Raw genomic sequence first — 25,568 nt, forward strand, 5'->3', positions numbered from 1 at the left:
AACTAAAGTAAAAAAATACCTGGTAAACTTCATTTCACTTTTATGTTGCTTCTGGAAAGGATGAATGACAGCTAGAAATGGTCTAACAAAAATTCATCTGATCCTTGAAGGGTGGCAGAAATGTGACATTTTCTGACGGGATCCCTATTATGCCAGAATCAATCGCAGCAAGGAAGGGTACTGCAGAGAAATAATAATTAAAGTCTGTGTAAACAAAAACTTATTATTAATATCATTAACACACAAAAGGGGTTGTTTCTGAAGTAAGGAAATCTATCATAATGTTAAGCTGGCAGATCTAGACATGTTATATATCATAAGCAGTAGTTTGGCACAGTTCAGAAAGTCTCAGAAATTTGCTTTATTGTCATATGCAACTTGGACATGCTTCTCTTCAAAATCCTACTCTCATCAAACAGAATGGATTTATGTTGTAGATTTATTATTTTAAATCATAAAAAGATAATAATGGCACTGGATTTTAAAAATACTAATGAAATTCTAAAGCACACTAAGTGAAAAAGAAAAAAATAAGTAACTTATCTAGAGAATGCTGTACTTTTATAAGTTTTTATTCTGCATTAAAAAATCTGATGCATCTTTAGAATATTTTAAAATATAGCTATATTTTAGCCCTGGCTGATGTGGCTCAGTGAGCTGATCACTGATCTGCAAACCAAAGGGTCGCCAGTACAATTTCCAATCAGGACACGAGTGGGTTGCGGGCCAGGTCCCCAGGAAGGGGCACTCAAAAGGCAACCACACATTGCTGTTTCTCTCCCTGTCTTTCTCCCTCCCTTCTCTTCTCTAAAAGTAAATAAATAAAATCTTTAAAAAATAATAAAATATAGCTATATTTTAAAACAAAATTTTGTTTATTAACATGTCAGAAATTCCTACTTATGTGCTCTATAATTCTCCAGATCTGTATTCCTCTGAAGGTACTAACTCTACCTCATATGGTAAATCCCTCAAAAACTCAGATTCAAAGGCAGCAAGGAAAGATAGAACAATCACATAGAAGTCAAGGTCTCTAATGTAGCAGAAGAGAAGTGTCTATAATCATCAACTGTTTATTCAAACAGGAGTTAATAAACTGACTATGGTTTAGCATACATAATTTAGCCAGTTTATCCTCCAAACCATTATGTTCAACTTGATTTTAGAAAGTGCACAGGACTAGGAGAGCTTAGTGTAATCACAGTCATAGAACTTGACACATCAGAGACACACTCTGGGTATAGATGCTTGTACAAGATCTACCTAGTTCCAACATAGTTCCAAATTATTCATGTTTTATATTTATTTGCTCTTCAAACAGAAAGTATCCAATAAGGTTTGGCTAAGGACAACATGTGCTTCAGATTGGGTATGTATGTAGATGATGCTCAACTATGTTTCTTGTAGATGATGCTCAACTATGTAGATGATGCTCAACATAGATCAACTATGTGCCTAAATTGAAGAAGAAGTTTGCAGTGAATTATCTTGTTCTATCCTCTAAGTTCTTTTAGAGATTCATGTTTCTGGCTCTCTTTCCAATTAACCTCCAGCACATTTTCTTAATTTAAATTTATTACCTTTCTTCTGGTTCTTGATGCCAAATCATTTTTACCAAGTACTCAGTATAGTATTTGTGCTTCTGATTTTGGACTATTTGTCAAATTCTCAATTGTATTCATCTTGTCTACTGGGACTCTGGCAACTTCCAGTCCTGGGTTACTGCAAAATCTACGCCTCAGCCAGCCTTTGGTAGTCAGGCATGAATCCATGCTTCCTGTTAATAATACACGTTTTCCTGTCTTCCTTCTTGGCAACTTGGGAAGGAACCACTGATATTTTGATTGTTGATCTAGCTGTCAAGAAGCAGCCAAGGTAATTAGTGATATAAAATACACAGCAATTTCAAGAAATTTTTTTGGTCTTGTAGATGACAAGTTGTTTCCTTGCTTTTTGAAACTAAGTGACCTCTTCCAACTTCTTTCTACTTTGAACCTGAACCTTCAAAACTGAATAGATGATTGTCAATATCAACTTTATTTTGGGCTGTCTATCCTGGGCCTGAAAGAGCATTATTTTCATTGTACTTTTAAATTATTTTATTAAAGTGTTTTAAAATTTTAAGTTACATTTGACATTTAATATTGTATTAGTTTCAGCTCTATAGCATAGTGGTTAGACCTTTATAGAACTTACAAAGTGATCAGCCTGAGAGGTCTTGCTCCCACCTCACACCATACATAGTTATTACAGTATTACTGACTATGTTCCCTATGCTGAACTTTACATTCCCGTGACTATTAACTGCCAGTCTGCACCTCTTAATCCTTTATCCTTTTCTCCTGGCCCTCCAACCCCACTTTCATCTGACCATCATCAGTCTGTTCTCAGTGTCTGTACTTGTTTTGTTTTATTTGTTTACTTTGTTTTTTTAGATATCACATATAACTGACATCATATGGTATTTGTATTTACTCTCTGACTTATTTCACTTAGCATAATGCCTTCCAGATCCATCCATGTTGTCATAAATGATAAGATTTTATTCTTTTTTATGGCTGAGTAATATTTCGTTGTATATATGTATTATTTCTTTATACATTTGTGTTTTGATTGGATCATTTAATCCATTTACATATAAAGTAATTAATGATAAGTACATAGTTAATGACATTTAATGAACTGTTTTCTGATTTTTTTTTTGTATTCTCTGTTCCTTTCTTATTCTCTTGCTCTTTTTTCTTGTATGTTGATGACTTTTTGTAGTGTTGTGTTTGTATTCCTTTCTTTTTATTTCTTATGAATTTTTGTAGATTTGGGGGTTATAGTTACCATATGCTTCATACATGACAAGTTATGTTTATAGCAGTCTATTTTATGTTCAATCACATTCTAAAATCACTAGCATTTTACTCATCCCCTCCATGTTTATGTTTTTGTCATTATTTTTTACTGCTTTGTGTGTGTGTGTTTGCATGTCTCCCTTAATCTACTGTTGTAATTACACATGATCTTCCTACTTTTGTCTTTTTATCTTTGCTCTAGCTTTAGTGCTGGTTAATTCACTGCTTTTATTATGTGCTAGCCTTCGTCAGTGTGGATTTTTTTCTTTGTGATATTTATTTATTTATCTTGAGTTTCCCTACTTCTTCTTAAAGAAATCCTTTTAACAGTTCTTTTAATACTGGTTTGATGTTCATGAACTCCTTCAGCATTTTTTTTAGTCTTGGATGGCCTTTATTTTTGAAATGCACATTTATAAGACATGCTTTTGTTTTTCAAAATTTTGTCCCTAGTCAATTTACTTTTCTGAATAAGTCATTGAGAAGCAGCATAGACATTAGATATAGTCTATAGTGAAAGTGATCTTTAAGGCCTAAAATAAGTTTCAATTATAAATAAAAAATTAACAAAGTTTTGCAGATTGGGCTTTAGGGAAGCAAACTGGCACAGTAATTTTAAAAAATGGATTTTCAAGATAGAAAGGTGAGTGTTAAGAATCTACAACTAGCTTTTTAAAGCAAATTATTCAACATCTCTCAGCTTCTATTTGATTTTCTGTATTATAAGGATAATAATATTATGGTAAAAATTTAAACTATGCTGCCAAAGGGCTTAAGTAAGGTGCCAGAATGTAGTAAGTATGGAATAAACAGCAACTAGTTGGAGAAGGGCCTGGTGATGTGTGGAATAAAAACAGAATGAGTGAAACACCGAGTACCTTTAAGGATCATCTTCTTTAGTGTTTATCTAAAATTAACAACATTTTGTACATAATTTAGAAATTGTCTTAGTAAGCATGACCTTTCTTATTTGTTTTTTAAAATTGATTAGCTCCAAGGAAAATTGCACTGAAAATTATATATTTTTACCAAAAAAATCAGGATTTAACCTAACTTATCCTAGCCCCAGTAAAATCAGAGTGAGCAGGCCTCACAGCCACAGCTCAGTGAAGAAGCATAAAGCAAATATAACACTTACTTCCCCAGCCACTGTTAACAGACAGCCAGTAGCTCCAGCCTCATAAGCACAGACTGAACTACTAGGAGGCTTTGAAAATCACTCTGCAGAGCAAACAGAATAGGTAAAACAAAATCTCTAGGATGAAAGTTTAAACTTTTCATAGACAGTCAAGAGAAAGAGGAAAAATACACATATGCTCCCTTACCAAAAAATGCCAAGAGGGTTAGTCCTGTTAGTAATACAGTCCATTCACAGCATTTCATTCACTTTGAGAGATGAAAGCTTGTCAGAGATGTCAGCTTGTAGAAAACACTCTTGTCTAAGCTAGGCTAGCAGAGTGTCTCAATTCTTTTGGTCAGTTGTTTGTTGCTAAATAATGAGAGATGCTTGTAATAATTCAAATGTACAGGAGGTACTTTTCTATACAAATGCACCACATGTTAATCCTCGTTTTCATTCTCTGCCTGAGTTTCTTGGAAATCCAGTCACTTCAGATGAGGCCCATTTATCAAAGAATTTCATGAAAATGGAAAGCTGGTTCAGTGAAGGAAGCTTGGAAATAAGAAAATTGATTCAAGGACTAGAAACAGTAAAGCCACGTAGTGAAACTGTCCAAAACAAGAGGAAGAAAAAAGAGGGGCTTTCTGGAAACCCAGAGTGCCAAGCCAAAGCATCACACCTCTACTCCATGTTCCCATCCTACAGCTTCAGTACAAGAAGAGAGCGGTCTAGTTACTAGACCAGATCTTCCTTGTTTTTCATTCTTTTCCTCTGCCTCAATCTAACAATGAACAGAAAGGAGACTGCGTGTTGAGAGCCATTATTAGATACCTTTTTTCATTTAGAGTTTATTAGACAAAGATCAGGCTTCTAAAGGAGGGTATGTTTCTTACCTTAATTTGTGTGAAATTTCTCCCTGGGTTTCATAGTTGAAAGAAGCTTTTGTTATAGTTCCTCTAATAACCTCATTCATAAAACAAAGGTGGTTATAATAGCACTTTCTCTGACCAGATTGTCACACTTGAAGATGGCAATTTCTCAAAAAGTGAAGATTTTGAATCCAGAGAGGTGCATTTCTTCTCCAAGTAGTATGCTTTTGCAGTTCACACAAATTTATTTTAAAAACTGCAATTTTTACCAAAAAGTCCATAAAATGTAAAGAAAAGGTATGCCAAATAATTTTACTAATCAAAATCACTTGATTAGGTCATAAGAAGGTCTGAATATTAGAAGATAATGATTATATTGATTATATACTCCATGAGCATTCAGATAGCTACATTTAAACATATTAACTATAATGATAATGACACTCTCGGTAGTGAAAAAAGAAAAAAAGCAATCTTCCTTGGCAAAAATTAAAATGTACATACCTGTTTCACATAGCTTTCCATAAAATAAGATGAGTGTCCAGAATACATTGCCTGTATTGTTTTGTCCAAACCAAGTAAAATATTGGTTTGTTTTTTCATAAGGATCTTATACATTTGCAACTGATCAACATATTTTCAGGGATCAATGATTTTTTTTTAATTCTGTATTTTCTCCATTAATTTGGTCTCCAAAAGGGAGGTACTTATCATTTTCATCTGTGGCTGATGCTGGGTTTTGGACCAATTTCACAGTAAAGAAGCTCAAAAATAGAAAAGTGGGGAACATCAAAGAAAATCACATCTTCACTGCCCATTGTGCTTAAGGTTAAGTCTCAAACTATAACAAATTATAGGGCTGATGAGAGTCAGATGATATTTTTCTGCCAATCAGAGAATGATGAATCTCTGAGCAGACGATACTCTGACCAACCAGCACCTGCATAGCTAATGATATATAATGATAATAAATGGGCACCTGCCAATATAGATTTGGTTATTAGAATGATTAATGGCTATTGTGAATGACTCAAGTAAATAACTCCCAAAGATAATTTATTAATGTAGTCAAACTATATTTTGTGGCTTCATTTACCTCTAGGTTCTCAAATTTTCTAAACTAATAGCTTAGTTTTATCCCAAATGAATACCTTCATTTTTGCCTAAAAACTGTCTCCCAGATGATAGTGAACAAAACAAAGAAATACACTTTTTAATTTCATTTTTCCTATTACCATTTAGTCCCCTTATTATCCCCCCTATACACACATACTTATTTTTATCTTTGGGCCATTTCTTCTCTAATGACCTAGTGTTATTTAAAATATGCTTTGTTTTATGTGGCCCAGGGAAATTTAGCAGAAGGGAGGAAAAATAACTAGAATTTATTTCTCTGGTTATTTTCTAGGTTGTTTTGAGTTATTAGCTCATGCAATTTCAAAATAATCTCATGCTGAAGGCATTCTAATTTCTATTTTAAGGATTTGATGACTGAAATTAAAAAAACAGATATGTAACAGGTACAGGTTAACATAGGTTGTGATTTGGGATGGAGAGACTCAGAACTTTGGGGTCTTCCTGTATACTCCACTATTTCTAATGCAACAAGTGCTTGGAATTCTGGAGAATTTGAGTTTCTGATTGGACTCTACATTCAAGAATGGTTTTAACAGTGTGCAAATGTCTTAGTTCCAATAAGTTACTATAAATCATTCATTAAGTGATTTATACTTTGCGTTTCAAATTCTAACATAAACTGAGAAATCCAGAGGAAAGTAAGCATTTGCATTAGGTGTTAAAATATCAATGACATTCCCATTCAAGAGGGAGGAAGATCCAGTAGTCCATCTAGTACTGAGTATCTAAAGTAGTGAGGAAATCTTTAGCATGGGTTATCTAAAAGTCAATCAATTTCAACAGACATTTTCATTTGATATTGTAGTAGACTGAATCAGCAGGCACTATCTACTCCCTCTGTACTTCTAAGTGTCACTGGAGAGGAAGTTTCCTCTAGTACACCTAGTGTGCCTTTCTGTATACACTACTAGGCAGCTACTTCCAATCTCTTACCCAACCTTGTCCATCAAAGTTACCCTCTTTCCTTTTCTGAATGCATAACTACAGTTGTATTTACAGCACTTCATAGTTTACAGTGCAGTCATTTATTCACTAAATATTAATTGTGTATTAACTAATAGGCACTATGGTATTCACCAGCATATTAAGGTAAATGAATGCCCATAGTGCCCTGAAGTGGAGAGAGATACTTAAAAACAAACTAACAAAATACAATGATATATGTGTTAACAAAGAGATATAAAAAGGCTAAGTATTTTGGGATAGGGGTGGGGGAGGTGAAATAGGAAGATTAATTCAAACTGGATGTTTTTCTGAAACTGAAAGATTAACTAGGAATAGACAATGCAAACACGGGGTAGGAAATTGAGAGAGATAAAACACTGTGTGCAAAGCATTCAGATAAACATATGAGAAAAAGAACGTTCTGAAAATGAGGGCCTAGGTGTGAACCACCAGAAACCGGGCTGCTAAGATAAGACGTGATCGGATCATGAGAGTTAATTTACTTTAATTTAAGCCATGAAGGCACGTTTAGTGACTTTAGGGAGAAATATTGTTCTTTGCTTTTATTTTAGAAAAAATTTGTATACCTATATTTCTTACTGAATCAAATCTAAACACATATTTTCTGCCAATATTTTGTTTCATTTACCTAATGAATGCATGACGATATAAATAAATATAATCAGGTGGCTTAATTTAAAGTTAATTTTACAAAGAAGGAGACTTCGATTCTCCCCTCAAGCTCTCTTTCCACTCTCAGTGACCCGGGCAAGTCAACGTGGTGTAGCTCCCTTGTTTATGTAATCGGATAAAGGACATTCTGCATCTTGCCCAGCTTTAAACACGTACAATTCTAAGCTTCACTACTTCTAAAATTTTTACCGGACCAGGAACAATTAGTAAACTTTCAAAAGCATACTGGCAACCAGAAAGCAAAATGATGCCTAGTATCAAATTTGCCGGAATGACCACACTCCAGAAACTGCTGCCGCACAGACAGCGTCACCACACAAAAATGATGCGCTACAACACAGGCGGTGGCAGCTCTTCCCTCCCAGCCTGCACCTGACTGGAGCTCTGAGATCTTCTCACTTAAGCATTCACCGTATTCGAGTCATCCGAGTTTTTTGAGCAGATTGTGCTGATTATGTTAGAGTCTAAAATTTAAGAGAATGCTAAAGAAAATGAAACCACTTACTAGAGTGCCTCACAACCGCTAAGAATCAAATCCTTAAAAAAAAGTTGTTTATGCTATTACAGTTGTCCCAATTTTTCCCCTTTGTCCTCCTCCTGCAGCCCCTCCTCCTCCCACAGTCAATCCTCACACTGTTGTTCATGGGCGATACATAGATGTTCTTTGCCTAATCCATTCACCTTCTTTCAACTAGTCTCAATCTCCCCCTCCCCTCTTACAGCTATCAGTCTATTCCTTGTTTCTGTGCTTCTGATTATATTTTGTTTGTTTGTTTGTTTTGTTCCTCAGATTCTAGATATAAATGAGATCATATGGTATTTGTCTTTCATTGCCTGGCTTATTTCACTTAGCATAATAGTCTCCAGTTCTATCCATGCTCTCACAGAAAATAAGAAGTCCTTCTTTTTTTAATGCTACATAGTTTTCTATGGTGTAAATGTACTACAGCTTTTTTATCCACTCATCTACTGATGGACACTTAGGCAGTTTCCAAGACGTGGCTATTGTGAATAATAACACTGCTATAAACACAGGGGAGCATACATTCTTTTGAATTGGTGTTTCAGGTTTCTTGGGATATATCCCCAGAAGTAGAATTGCTGGTTAAAAGGCAGTTCCATTTTTAATTTTATGAGGAAACACCATACTGTTTTCCAGAGAGGCTGCACCAGTCTTCATTTTCACCAACAGTGCCCTAGGGTTCCCTTTTGTCCACATCCTTGCCAAAACTTGTTGTTTGCTGATTTATTAATGACAACCATTCTGACAGGTATGAGGTGATATCTCATTGTGGTTTTAATTTGCATCTCTCTGATGGCCAGTGATGTTGAACATCTTTTTATATGTCTATGGGCCATCTGTATGTCCTTAAAGAAGTGTTTATTCAGGTCCTTTGCTCATTTTTAAACTGGATTGTTTGTCTCCTTGGTGTTGATGTGTGTGAGTTCTTCACATATTTTCAATATGAACCCCTTATCAGATATACCATTGGCAAATATGTTCTCCCACACAGTGGGTTCTCTTTTCATTTTGCTGATGGGTTCTTTAGCTATGCAGAAGATTTTTATTTTGATGTAGTCCCATTTGTTTATTTTTTCCTCTGTTTCCCTTGCCCTAGGAGATACATTGGCAAAAATGTTGCTATGCAAAGTATCTGAAATTTTACTGCCTATGTTTTTCTCTGGAATTTTTATGGTATTATAACTTATATTTAAGTCCTTTATCCATGTTGAGTTTATTCTAGTGTATGGTGTAAGTTGGTGGTCTACTTTCATTTTTTTTCCAAGTACCAATCCAGTTCTCCCAACATCATTGATTGAAGAGACTGTCTTTACTCCATTGTATGCTTTTACCTTCTTTATCAAATATTGACCATAAAGGTGTGGGTTTATTTCTTGGCCCTCTGTTCTGTTCCATTGATCTATATGTCTTTTCTTATACTAGTACCAGGATGTTTTGATTCCTGTAGACTTGTAGTATAGTTTTATGTCAGGTATTGTGATCCCTCCAAATTTGTTCTTCTTTCTCAAGATAGCTGAAGCTATTCATGATCTTTTATGATTCCATATAAATTTTTGGAATATTTGTTTTAGATCTGGGAAATATGCCATAAGTATTTTAATAAGAATTGCATTAAATCTGTAGATTGTTTTGGGTAGTATAGAATTTTAACGATGCTAATACTTCCAATCCATGAACAAGGTACTTAATTAAATAATAAATGGATCATCAATGAAATCAAGGAAGAAATCCAAAGATACCTGGAAACAAATGAAAATGAACACACAACACAAAAGCTATGGGACACAGAAAAAGCAGGGCTTAGAGGGAAGTTTATAGCATTACAGGGCTCCCTCAGGAAGATAGAAAGATCTCAAATAAGCAACCTAACTCTGCACTTAAAAGAACAATAGCAAACCAAGCCTAAAGGGAATGGAAGGAAGGAAATGATCAAGATCAGAGCAGATATAAATAAGATAAAGACTAATAAAACAAATCAAATTGCAATGAAACCAGGAGCTTGTTCTTTGAAAAGACACACAACTGATGAAATTTTAACCAGATTCATCAAGAAAAAAGGAGAGAGCACCCAAATTAATAAAATCAGAAATGAAAGAGGAAAAATAATCATGGATATCACAGAAATACAAAGGATTACAAGAAAATACTATGAACAACTACATGCCAAGAAACTGGGCAGCATGTGGGCAAAATGGATACATTTCTAGAATTATACAATCTCCCAAGACTGAATCGGGAAGAAGCAAAACACCCGAATAGACCAATAATGACTAATGAAGTTGAATCAGTAATCAAAAAACTCCCAGCAAACAAAAGCCCTGGACTAGGTGCCTTCACAGGTGAATTTTACCAGTCTTTTAAAGGAGAACTAACACCTCTCCTTCTCAAACTACTCCAGAAAAAGAAGACTACTCCTATTCAAGAAGAGGGAAGGCTTCCAAGCTCTTTTTACAAGGCCAGTATTATCCTAATTCCAAAACCAGGTAAAGACACAACAAAGAAAGAAAACTATAGGCCAATATCCCTCATGACCACTGATGCTAAAATACTCAATGAAATACTAGCAAACTGGATCCAGAAATACAATAAAAAGATCATATACCATGATCAATTGGGATTTATCCCTGGGATGCAAGGTTGGCACAATATTTGCAAATTAATAAATGCATTACATTATAAACAAAGTGAAAGATGAAAATCACAGGATCATATTAATTGATGCAGAAAAATCACTTGATAAAATCTAACACCCATTTATGATAAAAACACTTAGCAAAGTGGGGATAGAGGGACCATATCTCAATATAATAAAGGCACTATACAAAAAAACCTACAGCCAACATCATATTCAATAGGTAAAAAACTAAAAGTGTTTCCTCATGATTGAATACTTTTGATGATGTGGTAAATAACTGTAATTGCATATAAGTGATATAAACAACTCATGCATATCAGATCTCTATTTGGGGAGGTCACCTTCAAAGATGGAAAGTTCCAGCAACTCCCAAGTGTGCAATGAATACTTAACAAAGATATACCAAAAATAAAAAGTTTGTAATGGCTTGAAGGATTGTGTTAACTGAAGATGAAAATATGCATAGAATTATTTTTAAAAGAAAAAATAAGTTTCCTGTTCCAAATAGACATTCGGTAGTCTTCTTAATCTGCCTTTAAAGAATTGATGGTGCCCTGGCTGGTGTAGCTCAGTGGATTGAGCGCGGGCTGGGAACCAAAGTGTCCCAGGTTCGATTCCCAGCCAGGGTACATTCCTGGGTTGCAGGCCATAACCCCCAGCAACCGCACATTGATGTTTCTCTCTCTCTCTCTCTCTCTCTCTCTATCCCTCCCTTCTCTCCCTAAAAATAAAGTAAAAATAAAAAAAAAAAAAAAAAACAAAGAATTGATGGTGCATCAGAATACTTTAACAATACGTATAAATCCCTAAGCCCAAAATTTGGTTCTTTTTGCCCAGGTTCTATGTTCATTGAGAAACTGGCTCCTTCAGTAGATTCCTCTGCAGAAATAAAATGCCATGTCCAGAGGGCATCGATGTACTGCATGCTCACTTCTCTTATTGTAAATAATCCCTTCCTTGTTTGAGTTTCTTTTGCACTTGGTTAAGGGCTGCCAAGTTTCAGCCATGCTGAGCACAAGAAAAAAAGTTACTTCCTATGTCTACAAAGATGAACTCCAACCCTGGGCAAGACAATTTAATTTAGGAGCCCATCCATGAGGAATTGACCAACTTCACCTCTATTATGGTATGTTATAAATGCTTCCCATTCATTGAGTTTTTCAGTAAGTCAGCTGATATCTATTGACAGTTATTAAGAGTTAGGCATTGTGCTGGGCACTAGGACCACAAATTGAAAAAGACATCTTTTTCCTACTACTTGAAGCTCAGTCTGGTGTAGGAATATTGGTGAGTAGATAAATGGATACAATTTATCTAATGAGTGTTATCATAAGCACAGAGTAGGAAAAAAATCAGTAGTTCCCATTTTGGATCTACATAGCTTTGCAGACTTCACTCCTCACTTACAAGCTATTCTATAGGATGAGGTATAATGGAATTTAGTGCTGGGGGAACAAGGTGAACCATCAACCACAAGGAAAAATAAAGACCTCATATCCACATCCTCTCTATCACTTATATAATTTATAGTTTATAAGTGTTTTTTCTTTTTTTAATATATTTTATTGATTATGCTATTACAGTTGTCCCATTTTCCCCCTTCACTCCCCTCCACACTGTACACCCTCTACCACCCATATCCCCCCTTTAGTCATGTCCATGTGTCATACTTATAATTTCTTTAGCTTCTACATTTCCCATACTATTCTTACCCTCCCCCTATCTATTTTCAACCTACATTCTATGCTACTTATTCTCTGTACCTTTTCCCCCTCTCTCCTCCTCCCACTCCCCTGTTGCTAACCCTCCATGTGATCTCCATTTCTGTGGTTCTGTTCCTGTTCTAGTTGTTTGCTTAGTTTCTTTTGGTTTTGCTTTAGGTGTGGCTGTTAATCATTGTGAGTTTGCTGTCCTTTTACTATACATGTTTTTTCCTTTATCTTCTTTTCTTAGATAAGTCCCTTTAGCATTTCATAAAATAAGGGCTTGGTGATGATGAACTCCTTTAACTTGACCTTATCTGAGAAGCACTTTATCTGCCCTTCCATTCCAAATGAGAGCTTTGCTGGATAGAGCAATCTGGGATGTAGGTCCTTGTCTTTCATGACTTGGAATATTTCTTTCCAGCCCCTTCTTGCCTGTAAGGTCTCTTTGGAGAAATCAGCTGACAGTCTGATGGGAACTCCTTTGTAGGTGACTGTCCCCTTATCTCTTGCTGCTTCTAGGATTCTCTCCTTTATTTTTACCTTGGCTAATGTAAATATGATGTGTCTTGGTGTGTTTCTTCTTGGGTCCAACTTCTTTGGGGCTCTCTGAGCTTCCTGGGTTTCTTGGAAGTCTATTTCCTTTGCCAGAGTGGGGAAGTTCTCCTTTATTATTTGTTCAAATATGTGCTCAATCTGTTGCTTTTCCTCTTCCCCTTCTTGTACCCCTATAATTCAGATGTTGGAATGTTTAAAGATGTCCTGGAGGTTCCTAAGCTTCTCCTTGTTTTTTTGAATTCTTATTTCTTCATTCTTTCCTGCTTCGTTGTTTTTTTCTTCCTTCTGGTCCACTCTATTGTTTTGAGTCCCAGTTTCCTTCCCTTCACTATTGGTTCTCTGTGCATCTTCCTTCATCTCTTTTATGGTAACCTGCATTTTTTCATGTAATTTGCACCCAGAATCAGCCAATTCCGTGAGCTTCCTGATCACCAGTGTTTTGAACTGTGCATCTGATATATTGGCTATTTCTTGGTCGCTCAAAAGTATGAGTCCTGGGGGACTGATCTGTTCTTCTGTTGGAGACATATCTCTCTCTCTCTCTCTCGCTCCTTTTTTTTTTCTCCCAGTCTAGTCGCTCTTGTTATGGTGAGGGGCGGAGCCTTAGGTGTTCACCTGGGCTGGGCACCCCAGTTGCTAGATTGTTATGTTCTATGTGTGGGCGGGGGTGGGGGTGGGGGTGGGGCGGGAGGGAACAAAGGCACTAGCTCTGTTCTCCTGGAACCTCAGTCCCTTCTCTGGGATCCTGGGCTGCGCGCTCTGCCCTGGTCCACAGTGCCACCTCACTGAGTCTGGCAGCCGCCGCTTGTATACTCTTGGTGCACCGCTGCGTCCCGGAAGGCTTACGCATTCCCGGTTGCCTTGTGCGCCCAGTTCTCCCCGATCTCTGTGCACCGTGACCTGCGACCGCTCCTCCTCTCAGCCCCTCCTACCAGTCTGGATGAATGAGTCTACTTCAACTTCTTGGCTGTCCGACTTCCATTCAGATAAATTCTCTGTCAGGTCTGGGTGTTATTCTGGCTCTAAATTGTTGTTGTTCTAATCTTGGTTGTGTGTGGAGGTACTGTGCATCCACCTATGCCTCCATCTTGCTGGAAGTGTCTCTAGTTTATAAGTGTTTGTAACTATCTGAGCCTAGGGCTTATATCTGTTGCATTTGTCACAGAATAATTTTGGACTTTTAATAGTCACTTAATTTTCTAGAAATACTACTGCTAGGTAATTTAAGGGAAGATTTTTATGGTATTTTTTCAGGTGATTGAAAAGGGTTCTGGCCCTGGCTGGTGTGACTCAGTGGATTGAGTGCTGGTCTGAGAACCAGAAGGGTTCTGGAACTAATTCCAAAAATGCCTGTGTGTAGTGTTTCACATGCACACACTCACCAAACACCAGCAGGACACTACCTAGCAGGAGATAGAATTCAATTCCACAAGTAAAGGGTTAGGTCACACCAAGGTGAGCTCCCCTTCAGATGCCAGTCACAAGCCCAGGTGCTTCAGGTACCCCAGGTACCCCTATGGGGTACAAATCAGAGGTTCCCACAAACCCCTCTTCAGGTTTGATTAATTTGCTAGAACAGTTCACAGAACTCAGGAAAATCTATTTATTCTCTAGGCTACTGATTTATTACAAAGGATATTAAAGGGCATGAGTGAATAGCTAGATGAAGAGATGTAATACAGAGGGTGAAGTCCTCCTGCATGAAGGGGCTTTTGTCCTCCTGGAGAGGGGACCCCATGCAGTGAGAGCGTTCTGGTTTCCCAGAATCATCCTGGCTTCCTGTGGAAGCTGTCCGAAGAAGGGGCAGCAAGCTGCCCTTCTGAGGATTTTATACAGGCTTCCTTACATGGTAATGATAGACTAAATCATTGGTCACTGGAAACTAATTTAAGCCCACTCACCCTACCAGGAAATTGGGTGAGAGGAGTGGCTAAAAGGCCCAACCCTCTAATCACCTGGTTGGCTCTATTAGGCACCAGATCATCGCATTAACATAATTAAAAGCACTTTTATCATTCTCAGCATTTAGGAAATTCTGAGGGCTATGGGAACTGTGTGCCAAGAATAGTGGTCGAAGACCAAATATATATATGAGAAATACATTTTGGTCATCCGAATGCCTCAATATTTATTTTTTACAAATCACAGTATCTCCTTAATGATTTGTTTATCATGTTGGAAAAAATTGCATCACTAATGGGAAAATCATTGATTTTTTAGTATTTCTTTTAGCTTTCCAGTAAAACATACATATGAGTCTACATTTATAACTGCCATATTTAGATTACTTATAGGCAAAAGTATCTCAGTTTAATTATGTTTTATAGTATGGTTAAACATTTACATATAAAAATACATTTCATTAGTATTTATATCCTTCAAATTCTCTTTTCTAATTTCAATTATAGCATTTTTTAAATTTACAGTTTGAATATATTTATAAATATAGAGTGTATTTTCTGTGACTTTCAATTCCTGAAAACAGAAAATTTTTATATTAAAGTTTTCTGAGTTTGATATGATTCTTAAAAAAATTAAAAAAGAAAGAAGAAAACCCAATAGGTCTATGAAAAAGAAGGAAGTATATGTAGGCTATTTAGAATTTGTGAAACATGAGCTAAAAGATAGGAATCAGGTCACCAAGGATTTGGTTATCAAGTTAAAGGAGCTTACATTTTTCATAATTACATTGAGTCTATCTGAAGAATGACCTGTGTTGTGGCTGGTGTCATTCAACTTTCATTGCTGAATTTATTTTGAATTTTTAATAAAATAAGTTTTTGCATAAGTGCATTTGATCTTTTGTGTAGAGGAGTACTTTACAGTAAATATTTTAATAAAACTGGTTCTTTGTATAAGGTAATTAATACTTTTAGCTATTAGATGCACCATCTGATAAATATGTTGTATTTATAATTATTGTTTTGATTTTGCTGTTGTTTATCTGGATGTTCAATATATTGTTGCACATTTTTATTTGTTTTGTTTTTACACCTAGATTACACAATGTCCACTAAAGGTATACAGTGTATAAGCATGATAGGCAATTGGAAAATGCTTTTTGAAATTTAGAATAACAATGTCTACTTGGCAGTAACTTTTCATAGTTCAAAATGAATATAAATGGTCTTCGAAAATTAGAAAAAAACTGTATTCTAAACCAATGGTCAGATACTTGGGTCATTTGAGGCCTTAAAAAAAAAAGAAATGAAAAGGCCTTCAGAACAATCTCTATCAAATACTATCTAGTCCCCTCCAAATAAACTGGAAACTTTCCTTATTGCACCACTCCTTACTGTATTATCACCTTCAGTTCTGACCCCTATCCTGCCTTTTGCTGATATCCCAGAGAATCTAGTCTAGTCTTAGGTTTTTTCTCAGAAAATGAAAAAATAAAGTATGTCAATAAAACTTCAAGGCCATAAGTCAGAACTATATAAGGTGTATTTGAGCCCTGATTTGTGGTATATCATAGTGAGAGTAGAAAAATTCAAATTCATAGCTTGAGATTTTCATACTTTTTTCTTCCTTCTAGATAGAATAAATAAACAAAAAATCCAGCTGCATAAGCGATATTTGAACAATAGTATCTATTAGTTTGATTTCAGTGAAATTGATTGAGCACTATATATAAAAATTGCAGAATGCATATATTTTTAAATTTTTATATGATTTTATTTGAGGCAGACTGATAACATATGGTGAGAAGCAAGATTTCAAATGTTTCAGAGTATAACAGTTTTGCAGCTTTTTAAAATTCATTTGAAATTAAGGAGAGAACATTAGGAAGATTCCATGGAAGTGAGAGAAAGCACCTGGGGATCAGATTACAGTGCAGTTAACAAAATTATGTGCTATCTTGAGGGTCAGTACCCCATTCAAGGGGTATTACTCTGATATTTCAAAGGTGTGTTAACCTAGATTCATAAGAACAATTGCTGGGAACCGCCCTGACTGGTATCAGAAACTGAAACCCCCGCCTAGGCCAAGGCTAAGGGAACGCCCTTGGAACTGTAAGCCAGCAAGGAGACAAGGGCTTGTCTCCCCGGCAGGAATGCTGCTTCTGCTGCTGAACCCCAAAAAGCTTGGTCGGTTAGCCAAAGACGGGTAAGATTCCCCACGGGGGGGGAACGACCTAAGGCAGGCACGATCACTTTGGGAGGCCCCCCAAAAGAAGGACTTTGGGGGCTGCATCAGAAGGGGGTGACGGACCCTCGCTCCTCGGCTTTGACATAGCCTGAGTTCTCATAGTCTGGGAGAAATCTCCTTATTGCCTAAGCCTGAAACAATGACAGGGTGGTGCAGCTCTGTGCTGAAAGGGCAGATTCCCTGGGTGATCAGGCCTAAGAAAGAACATGTAAATTACTGTGAAACCTGCTTTGTTTAGAATGCTCTCAGTTGAATGAGAAGGGTCCAAGGAGGAAGTTGGTTCCTCAAAGTCTTACAGCTGTTTGACCCCCACTCAATAGACCAGCAGAGTTCCTTGTTTTCTATAGTTCCTTACTTCCCACTGATAAGTACTGTACTTTACCTGAATTATTATGCAAAATGAGCCCAATAAAAGCAGGTATGGACGGTAAATCAGGCCCTCCCCACTAGGGGGGGTGGCCATTCTGTCCCTACTTCCCCACAGGACCTGGTTGTCTCTGTGTATGTTTGTTTCTCGCGTGTTTTTCGGTGAGCCATCCACAGCGTTCCGTGGTCACTGCTGGCCAGTGACCCACGCGCAACAAACAATGAACAGGGCTGGCTTAAAAGCTTTTTCTAAAGCAGTTATAGGCCTGGAGGGTGACTACCCATCATGACCTTCTCACTTAGGAACTGATGATCAGATCACCCTGTGAAGTTACTTTCCCCCTTTTTTGATCCCCCTTTATTTGATCCACAGATTTGACTTTTGGCGACAAATCAATCTAGAGCATGCATTGATGGTGAACTTTTTGGTCAGATAATGTAGTTTCACAGTGCTAGGAAGGCTCATTCCTGGCAAGTTTCAATACTGACATTATCTTGTTGACCATTGGTGCAATACTGTAACCATGAGATCTGAGTTTAGGCCAAATTTTTCCAGAAGAGAAAGGAATATGGAAGGCAGCCAGATCTATGGCTTTCATTGTGAAAAAACCCTCTGGATCATTTCTATACCATGAACTATCATGATCTGAGTTTCGCCTTCCATCTAATTTTTCTGTATTTGGTATCTACTATTACATTTGCGTAAGCCATGAAAAGAGTCCTAACAGTTAACTTATACATTTTCAGTGATCATAAATGGTTAGACTATATAGAAAAATGCAAAGAACAAGTATAACTATTATTATGACTAATATTATTAGCAGACAGGTATAGACAGTTCAGAATGTATTCTGAGTTCAGTATGAATCCATACACATATAGGCCTTGTCACCATCTTGGGGTAGCTGTCTCATGTCAGCAGCTTCTTATCCTCAAGGAGTCTTTGATATTCATAGACACAAGTAGATGTCCATTCATGGTTAGGCACTTGATAAGTAACTTCTGATGAGGTTGAAGAGCATCTTTTGTTTGATGGCTTTTCTAATACAATCCTCATGTGACAATCAAGATCTTTCAGGTCTGTCTCCTTGGAACCCATGTGAAAGGTAGTGGTTACCAACTTGACATTTTCTTAAACCTTGGCAATACTGTAAGATGTCTCCTTTCAATAATGTCAGTTTGTAAATTCCTTCATCCAAGTTCAGCTTAAAGAAATACATAAACCAAAAAATGGGGAGCCAGGAATCAGGGAAGAACCAAGCATTTGTCTCAGGTTTCCCATAGCCTGTCTATTTTTTAAAGATACAATCATGTTTACTTATTAAATGTACCCTAGAAGTTTGTATCATTTCTTTTACAGTGCTTCCCATGCAATTTCAATCTTTTTGAGGTGTTCCATTGGCTTTTCAGAAACACCATTAAGTTATTTCTACATATATTGAGATTTTAATCCTCAAAACCTCAATGTCTGGTGAAAACTAAGAAGTAATCAGTAAACAATACGTATATTTTTAAGTGTGCATGGAACATTCAACCAAGATAGCCCATATGCTGAGTCATAAAGTATCTCAATAACTGAAAAGGATTGGCATTATATAGAGTTCTTCCACCAAAATGAAATACATTAGAAATCATTTGCTGAGTATATGAGTATATGGTGCTACAGCCTAAATGTTAGTATGGTGAGTCCTTGAGGGGTAATTAGGTTCAGCTTTAGGTAATCTATAAAGATATTAATGATCTGTATCTCAAATGAAAAAAAGTGTGTCTATATGTATGCATATATTACAGGTAAAGAGGACATAAAATACATATTTTAAAAATATCTTTATGACTTGTGCTGCTCTTGATGAACATTTAATAATGCTGTTTCCACTATTTGACAGGACAAAGTTAGAATAAGTATTCTTTTTCATATAGCTTTATCCATGGGAACTTCAGAGTAACTTTTACTTCAGAATGGTTAGGTAAAAAAGTTTATGCCTCTTTCTTTCTATCACCCACATATTACTAAAATAATTTCCAATAACATTATAGTAATTTGTAACCCACAGAAAAATATATGAGTACTATAACTACCTTTTCCCCCAAACTACTCATTTCTTTTCTTTTAACTTTATTCTATCTGGTGGGTAAATTAGTGGTATTTTGTTGGGCCCCTTAAATTTGTATTTTCTCACTGGTATGTTTAAACATGTTTTCATACATATGCTTAAAACTTGTATTTAATTTTCTATAAATTTCCCATGTGTATTTTCTGTCAATTTGGCAAATACAATGGGTGAAAAAAAATGTCACCCTGTTGCTTATCTTTTTATAATTTGCACTTCCTTACCAGCGAGGTTGAAAAATTTGCATGTGTCTATTGACAAATAGAATCGTATCTTCTGTGATTTGACTGTTTTGGCCAACTTTCATTTTCTAAACAATTTGTAATATCCCCTTGCATTTTTCTATTCAAACTTAATTCTCTGTGTGGCAAAGAATTTTTAATTTTCTCTCTTTTCTTTTTTGACTTTTGATATGTTGAGTTTTGGCATGCATTTCATTATTTATAATCAAACATACCCATCTTCCAATTTATGAATCTGAATAGCCATCCTTGATTTTAAGTCTCTTCCTTCTCAGTTTTATGCAGACATTCATTTAAGTTAATGGCTGCTGACTGATCAGGGTGGTAGTTGCTGAAGGTTGGGGTGACTTCAAATTAGAAATTGTGGCAATTTCTCAAAATAAGACAATGAGGTTTGCCACATTGTCTAACTCTCCCTTTCACATACTCTCTGTAGTATTGGATTCTGTTTGGTAGCATTTTACCCACAGTAGAACCTCTTTCAAAATTGGAGTCAAACCTCTCAAAACCTGCCTCTGACTTATCAACCAAATTTATGTAATATTCTAAATCCTTTTTTGTCACTTTAACAATTTTCAGAGTATCTTCACCAGGAGAAGACACAGAGACACAAAGTGAGCCAATGCTGTTGAAAAAATGCTGCCACTAGACTTGCTTGATGCAGAATTGCCACAAAGCATTACTGTGTAAAAAACCTTTATATTTGTGATGCACACGAAGTGAAGGGCAATAAAGTGAGGCACGTCTGTATTACAAATGGGGTGGCTTAAACAACAGAAATTAATTGTGTCACAGTTCTGAAAACTGGAAGTCCAAGATTAAGGTGTCAACAGGGTTCATTCCTCTGGAGGCTCAGAGGGAGAATGAGAATGCGTTTCATGCCTCTGTCCTAGTCTCTGGTGGTTTGCTGGCACTTTTTCCTTACCTTGCATATGCACCACCTCATCTCTCATGTTTTCCTGAGCTCACATTTTGTCTTTTTGTAAGGATACCTTGTCTTAAACTTTGTCTTAACTAGTCACATTTGCAAAGAATTTATTTCCAAATAAGGTCATATTTGGAGGTGCTGGGCATCAGGGCTTTGAAGTACTAATCTGGAGGGATAAAATTCAACCCATAACGGAGGTCATATCACTTGGCATTCCAACCATGTAATGAGACTCCTAGTTCCTCTGCATCCCCACCAACAATTGATGTTGTCAGTATTGTTTTAGTTATCCTGTGGGTATAGAGGGGTATTCATTGTATTCACTTGTTTAAAAGACTCTATTTGACCATTATATTGGTTTTGTTCTTTTGTCAAAAATCAATTGGATTTATATTATGAAAAAGAGCATAAAGATTCCTAAAAAATTAAAATTAGAACTACCATATGATCCCATAATTCCACCCATGGGTATTTATTTGGAGGAAATAAAATTACTAATTTGATAAAATATATGCACCTCCACATTCACTGCAGCATTATTTATAATAGTCAAGACATGGAAGCCACCCAAGTTCACTGACAGATGAATGGACAAAGAAAATGTGGTGCTTGCATGCACGCACACACACACACACACACACACACATTATGGAATACTATTCAGCCATAAAAAAGAAGAAAATGTTGACATTTTGTTTGTCTTTTCCCATGAAAGTTGACATTTTCATCTCTGCATATGCTGAATAATTTGGGGGTGGATCCTCATCACCTTGACTATTGTGTTATGAGACTCAGTTTTATTTAAGCTCCATGAGGAATATTGATGTTTCTGTTTTAGCAGAGAATGTACCTGGTAAAACCTGGCTGTGATTTACTACCTCTTTTCTGCAGGCTGTGATTTCAATGTCAGTTAATTTTTTAAAGCCTCTGCAATGCTCAGTGCTACTGGACTGTCCCACATGTGCCCTACTCAGTAGTCAGTTTGGGACCTGGGAAACATGTATTTATTAGCTTAGGTCTCAAAATCTTTGGTATGCTAATATGAACCAGATCCATGCATATGCAGGTAGAAATATGACCAGAACTTTTTAAAAAAGATTTTATTAATTTTTAGAAAGGGAAGGGGGGGAGAAAGAGAGAGAGAGAAACATCAATGTGTGGTTGCTGGGGGCTGTGGCCTGCAACCTAGGCATGTGTCCTAACTGGGAATCGAACCTGCGACACTTTAGTTCACAGCCCACACTCAATCCACTGAGCTATGCCAGCCAGGGTGACCAGAACTTTTTAAAAAATTGAATCTATTAGAGTGACATTGGTTCACAAAACCATGGTCAAGTGTTTCAAGTGTACAACTCAACAAAACATCATCTGTACACTGCACTGTGCACCCATTGCTTAAAACAAAGTCTCTTTCCATCCTCATTTTTTCCTCTTTGCCCACCTCCACTTCCACCTACTTCTACCCTCTTTTAGCACACTGTTATCTGTGTCTATGTCTTTCTTTTTTTTTTTTTTTTTTTTTGCTCAGTCCCTTCACATTCTTTCATTCAGCCCTGCAACCACCCTCCTCTCAGGCAGTTGTCAGTCTGTTCCATGTATCTATGCCTCTGTTCCTATTGTGTTCATCAGTTTATTTTGCCCCAAAGTTTTTTTAATGAATTTGTAGATGGCCTTCTGAGCTCTCCCTTCTCCCTGAATCTGGAGCTATAGCATGTGCTGAGTGCTCAGGTTCACCCATATAATTAAACACTAAACTAAAACCTTCTTACAAAGAATTTATTCAGTGGAGAATACATTACTGTTACAGAAAAAGAAAAAGAAAAAAGAAAAAAAGAAAACCAGCAAGTAAAACGCTTTTTCTAAAAACTGCTGCCATGCAGTTAATTTCTTTGAGATAGCACCACCTTGTGGTCCTTATGTCTCAGGACTTAACTATATCACAAATGAAGTTTTCCTTTAGGGTATTTCTTGGATTTCCTGAAAAGAAGTCTGTGGAACTGCACAGGATAACAGCATCAGGGTCAGCATTATCAGAAAGATGCTTTGACCACAAGCGTGTACCTCCGAATAAAGATGATGCAGATGAGGAGACAGTTAATGGTTAGTTAACCTGCACCTGGACTCTAGACTCTGTTTTCAGATTAGCTTGTCTTGTATGAACTATTTCAGATCCTAGATTCCTACCCTGAGGCATGGAGACATGCTCACAACTGAGAGTTAGCCATGTGTATCTATAGTAAAAACAAATCTGAAATACCAGTGAAAATTGATAAAAACATAATATCTGACTAACCCCCAAATAAGGGATGTTTTAAATTGGGTTTTCTTTAAGTAGATATTTTAAAAATTATTTTTTTGTTAATTTCAAGCTCAATTATTGTCCTGACTGGTGTGGCTCAGTGGACTCAGTGCTGGCCTTCAAACCAAGGGGCTGCTGGTTCTCTTCCCAGTCAGGAGGGCACATGCCTGGGTTGCAGGCCAGGTGCCCAGTAGGGGGCGCATGAGAGGCAACAGCACATTGATGTTTTTCTCCCTCTCTTTCTCCTTCCCTTCCCCCCCTCTCTCTCTCTAAAAAAAGCTCATTTGTATATCTTTGACAGTAGGTGATACAAAAGATTACTTTAAGATATAAAACATAAGGAAGCTTTTCTACCAGGTTGACTGGTTAAATTTAACTAAATGCCAATTGCTTAATTTGTTGTCAATGAATGTAAAATTTTAGAGAACTATAGGAGTTTATAAAATTAGCATGTAATTTCAGTTGGTTGACAAATTAATTCCTTTTAAGTAAATGCCTTCCACAGTTGCCTAATCTATTAAAATTATTGACATTTATTTAAAATTATAGGTATCTATTAATTTTGCTTCAGGATAGAAGAGTTACTAATAGAAATATGGTAAAATTATGTAACAGATCTTTGAGAGAGTCTCAGATTGATTTCCTATTGGCAATCACTGTTTCTGCACCAGCTTTTGTATAAATATCTGGATGTAGGTTTTTTCCTAAGTGATTTATTTATTATTTCAAAAATCATTGATTTCAATAGAAAAGTTTAAGTGGTAATAATAGGTGCTACTGTTCTTACAACCATGAATTCTTCCCTATCTCAATTACCTTTTCTTGATGCAGCTGATTCTGACATAGAGATATTTTTAGACCAACTGACAATTTTGGTCAAGGGATTAGATAATTTTAGTATGTATAACAAAACAAAATTATATATGTAATAAAATACTATAACAAAAATTGGCTGCCATTTATTCTTCCCAAAAGCAATAAAAATATCCAAATGCATTTAAACTGTTGTGGGGATAGGAAGCACAATATTCTTTTGTATTTAAAAATAGGTCAGATATTTGGTATACTGACCTTCATATTTTTCTGAGAATTGAGATTCCTATAATGAAAATGTAACATTATTGTAGTAATAATATTACTATAGGGTAATAAATCATTATTAATCCTATTCAACAAAGTATTGACTATATTTATCCATTTATTTTTCACAAACTAAGTTAAACTTATAGCACAGTTTCTCAAGTGATGAAGAAAGAAGTGTTTAGGTTAATTGAAATTTTAGTTCTATCAAAGTTAATTCTTTATACAGGTATGATTTGGGAATTTGTTTTTGCAAAATTGACCATAAATAGTTTTGGGGAATTTAAAACTAAATATCTGTTGACCAAAGGCTTATGAATCATAGAAAGTAGGGTCTAAGTTTGAGTATAGAAAGCATAGGTTTATTACACTTTCATATAACCATTTTATTTTAGGATGTCATATTTAATGTATTATTTAGGATGTATTATTATTTAGGATGTATTATTTTCTAGCAGGAATGTTGTTCTAGCAGGAAAAAAGTATATAAACCTGTATTCAAAATCTGGCTCTAGCCATTTTGGATACTTATTACGCTGTTTGGAAGTGTTTCAGCTTATTTTTCTGGACGCGTGTGTCATACTACTAAAGCGCTTTCCTGTGTTTTGAGGATAAAGGGCTTTACATATGTAACGACCATAAAATGGTGTCTTTCTCTCTTTGATGACATTATAAAATCACATGTGCAAATAAAACTGTTTTCAGTGCAAGAAATTTTATTTTTGCCTAAACAGTAGTGATTGTCCCCCTTGGTTTAGCATTCATAGGTATCTTCTGGAAATTTTCATGATCTATTGAGCTATGGATGGACTGCAGGTAGCTTGACCCTGGAAGTTGCTAGCAACTTTTTTAATGATGAGTAATACTGGATCTTTATATTTAAATCGTTATTTCTTGTTGATATAGAACATACTTTCTGTCATATGTTTCTCCTGAAATATCATTAAATTTTGCAATTTACCAGTATAAAATTGTTGAGGAGGAAAATATCAGAAAATATTTATCGTGCTCAAAAATCAAAATTAGCAGAAAATAATGTGAACAATACTGTACCCTCCCTTCAAAAGAAAAAAATAAAACTTACAAGGACTTTTTTGAAGTCAATTTATCACTAATTTCTGCCTATAACTCTTAAAGACACAATGAAAAGTAAATTCTGCATATCTGAATATTTTGATTACAGAACTATACTATTATCAGAACACTCTGGAATACAAATACCATTATAATATGACAGACGGGGGAGTAGTATGCAAAGGCCAAAGATTTCAAGAATATTCCTTAAATACAACACGTAAACATAATACAAAACTGCTTGTTAACATGTAATACTGTAAGTGTACATGCTAGCAAAATGGGATACTGAT

The 25,568-nt window shown here is 36.0% G+C and overlaps 1 pseudogene; it reads right to left on the reverse strand.

Annotated features, from left to right (window-relative positions):
- Positions 1-40: 40 nt before the first annotated feature.
- LOC114495085 lies at positions 41-5,637 on the reverse strand (annotated as a pseudogene).
- Between the last annotated feature and the right edge of the window lie 19,931 nt (positions 5,638-25,568).

Source organism: Phyllostomus discolor, chromosome 4 (genome assembly GCF_004126475.2).
Source record: "Phyllostomus discolor isolate MPI-MPIP mPhyDis1 chromosome 4, mPhyDis1.pri.v3, whole genome shotgun sequence".
In the NCBI taxonomy this organism is placed as follows: Eukaryota; Metazoa; Chordata; class Mammalia; order Chiroptera; family Phyllostomidae; genus Phyllostomus; species Phyllostomus discolor.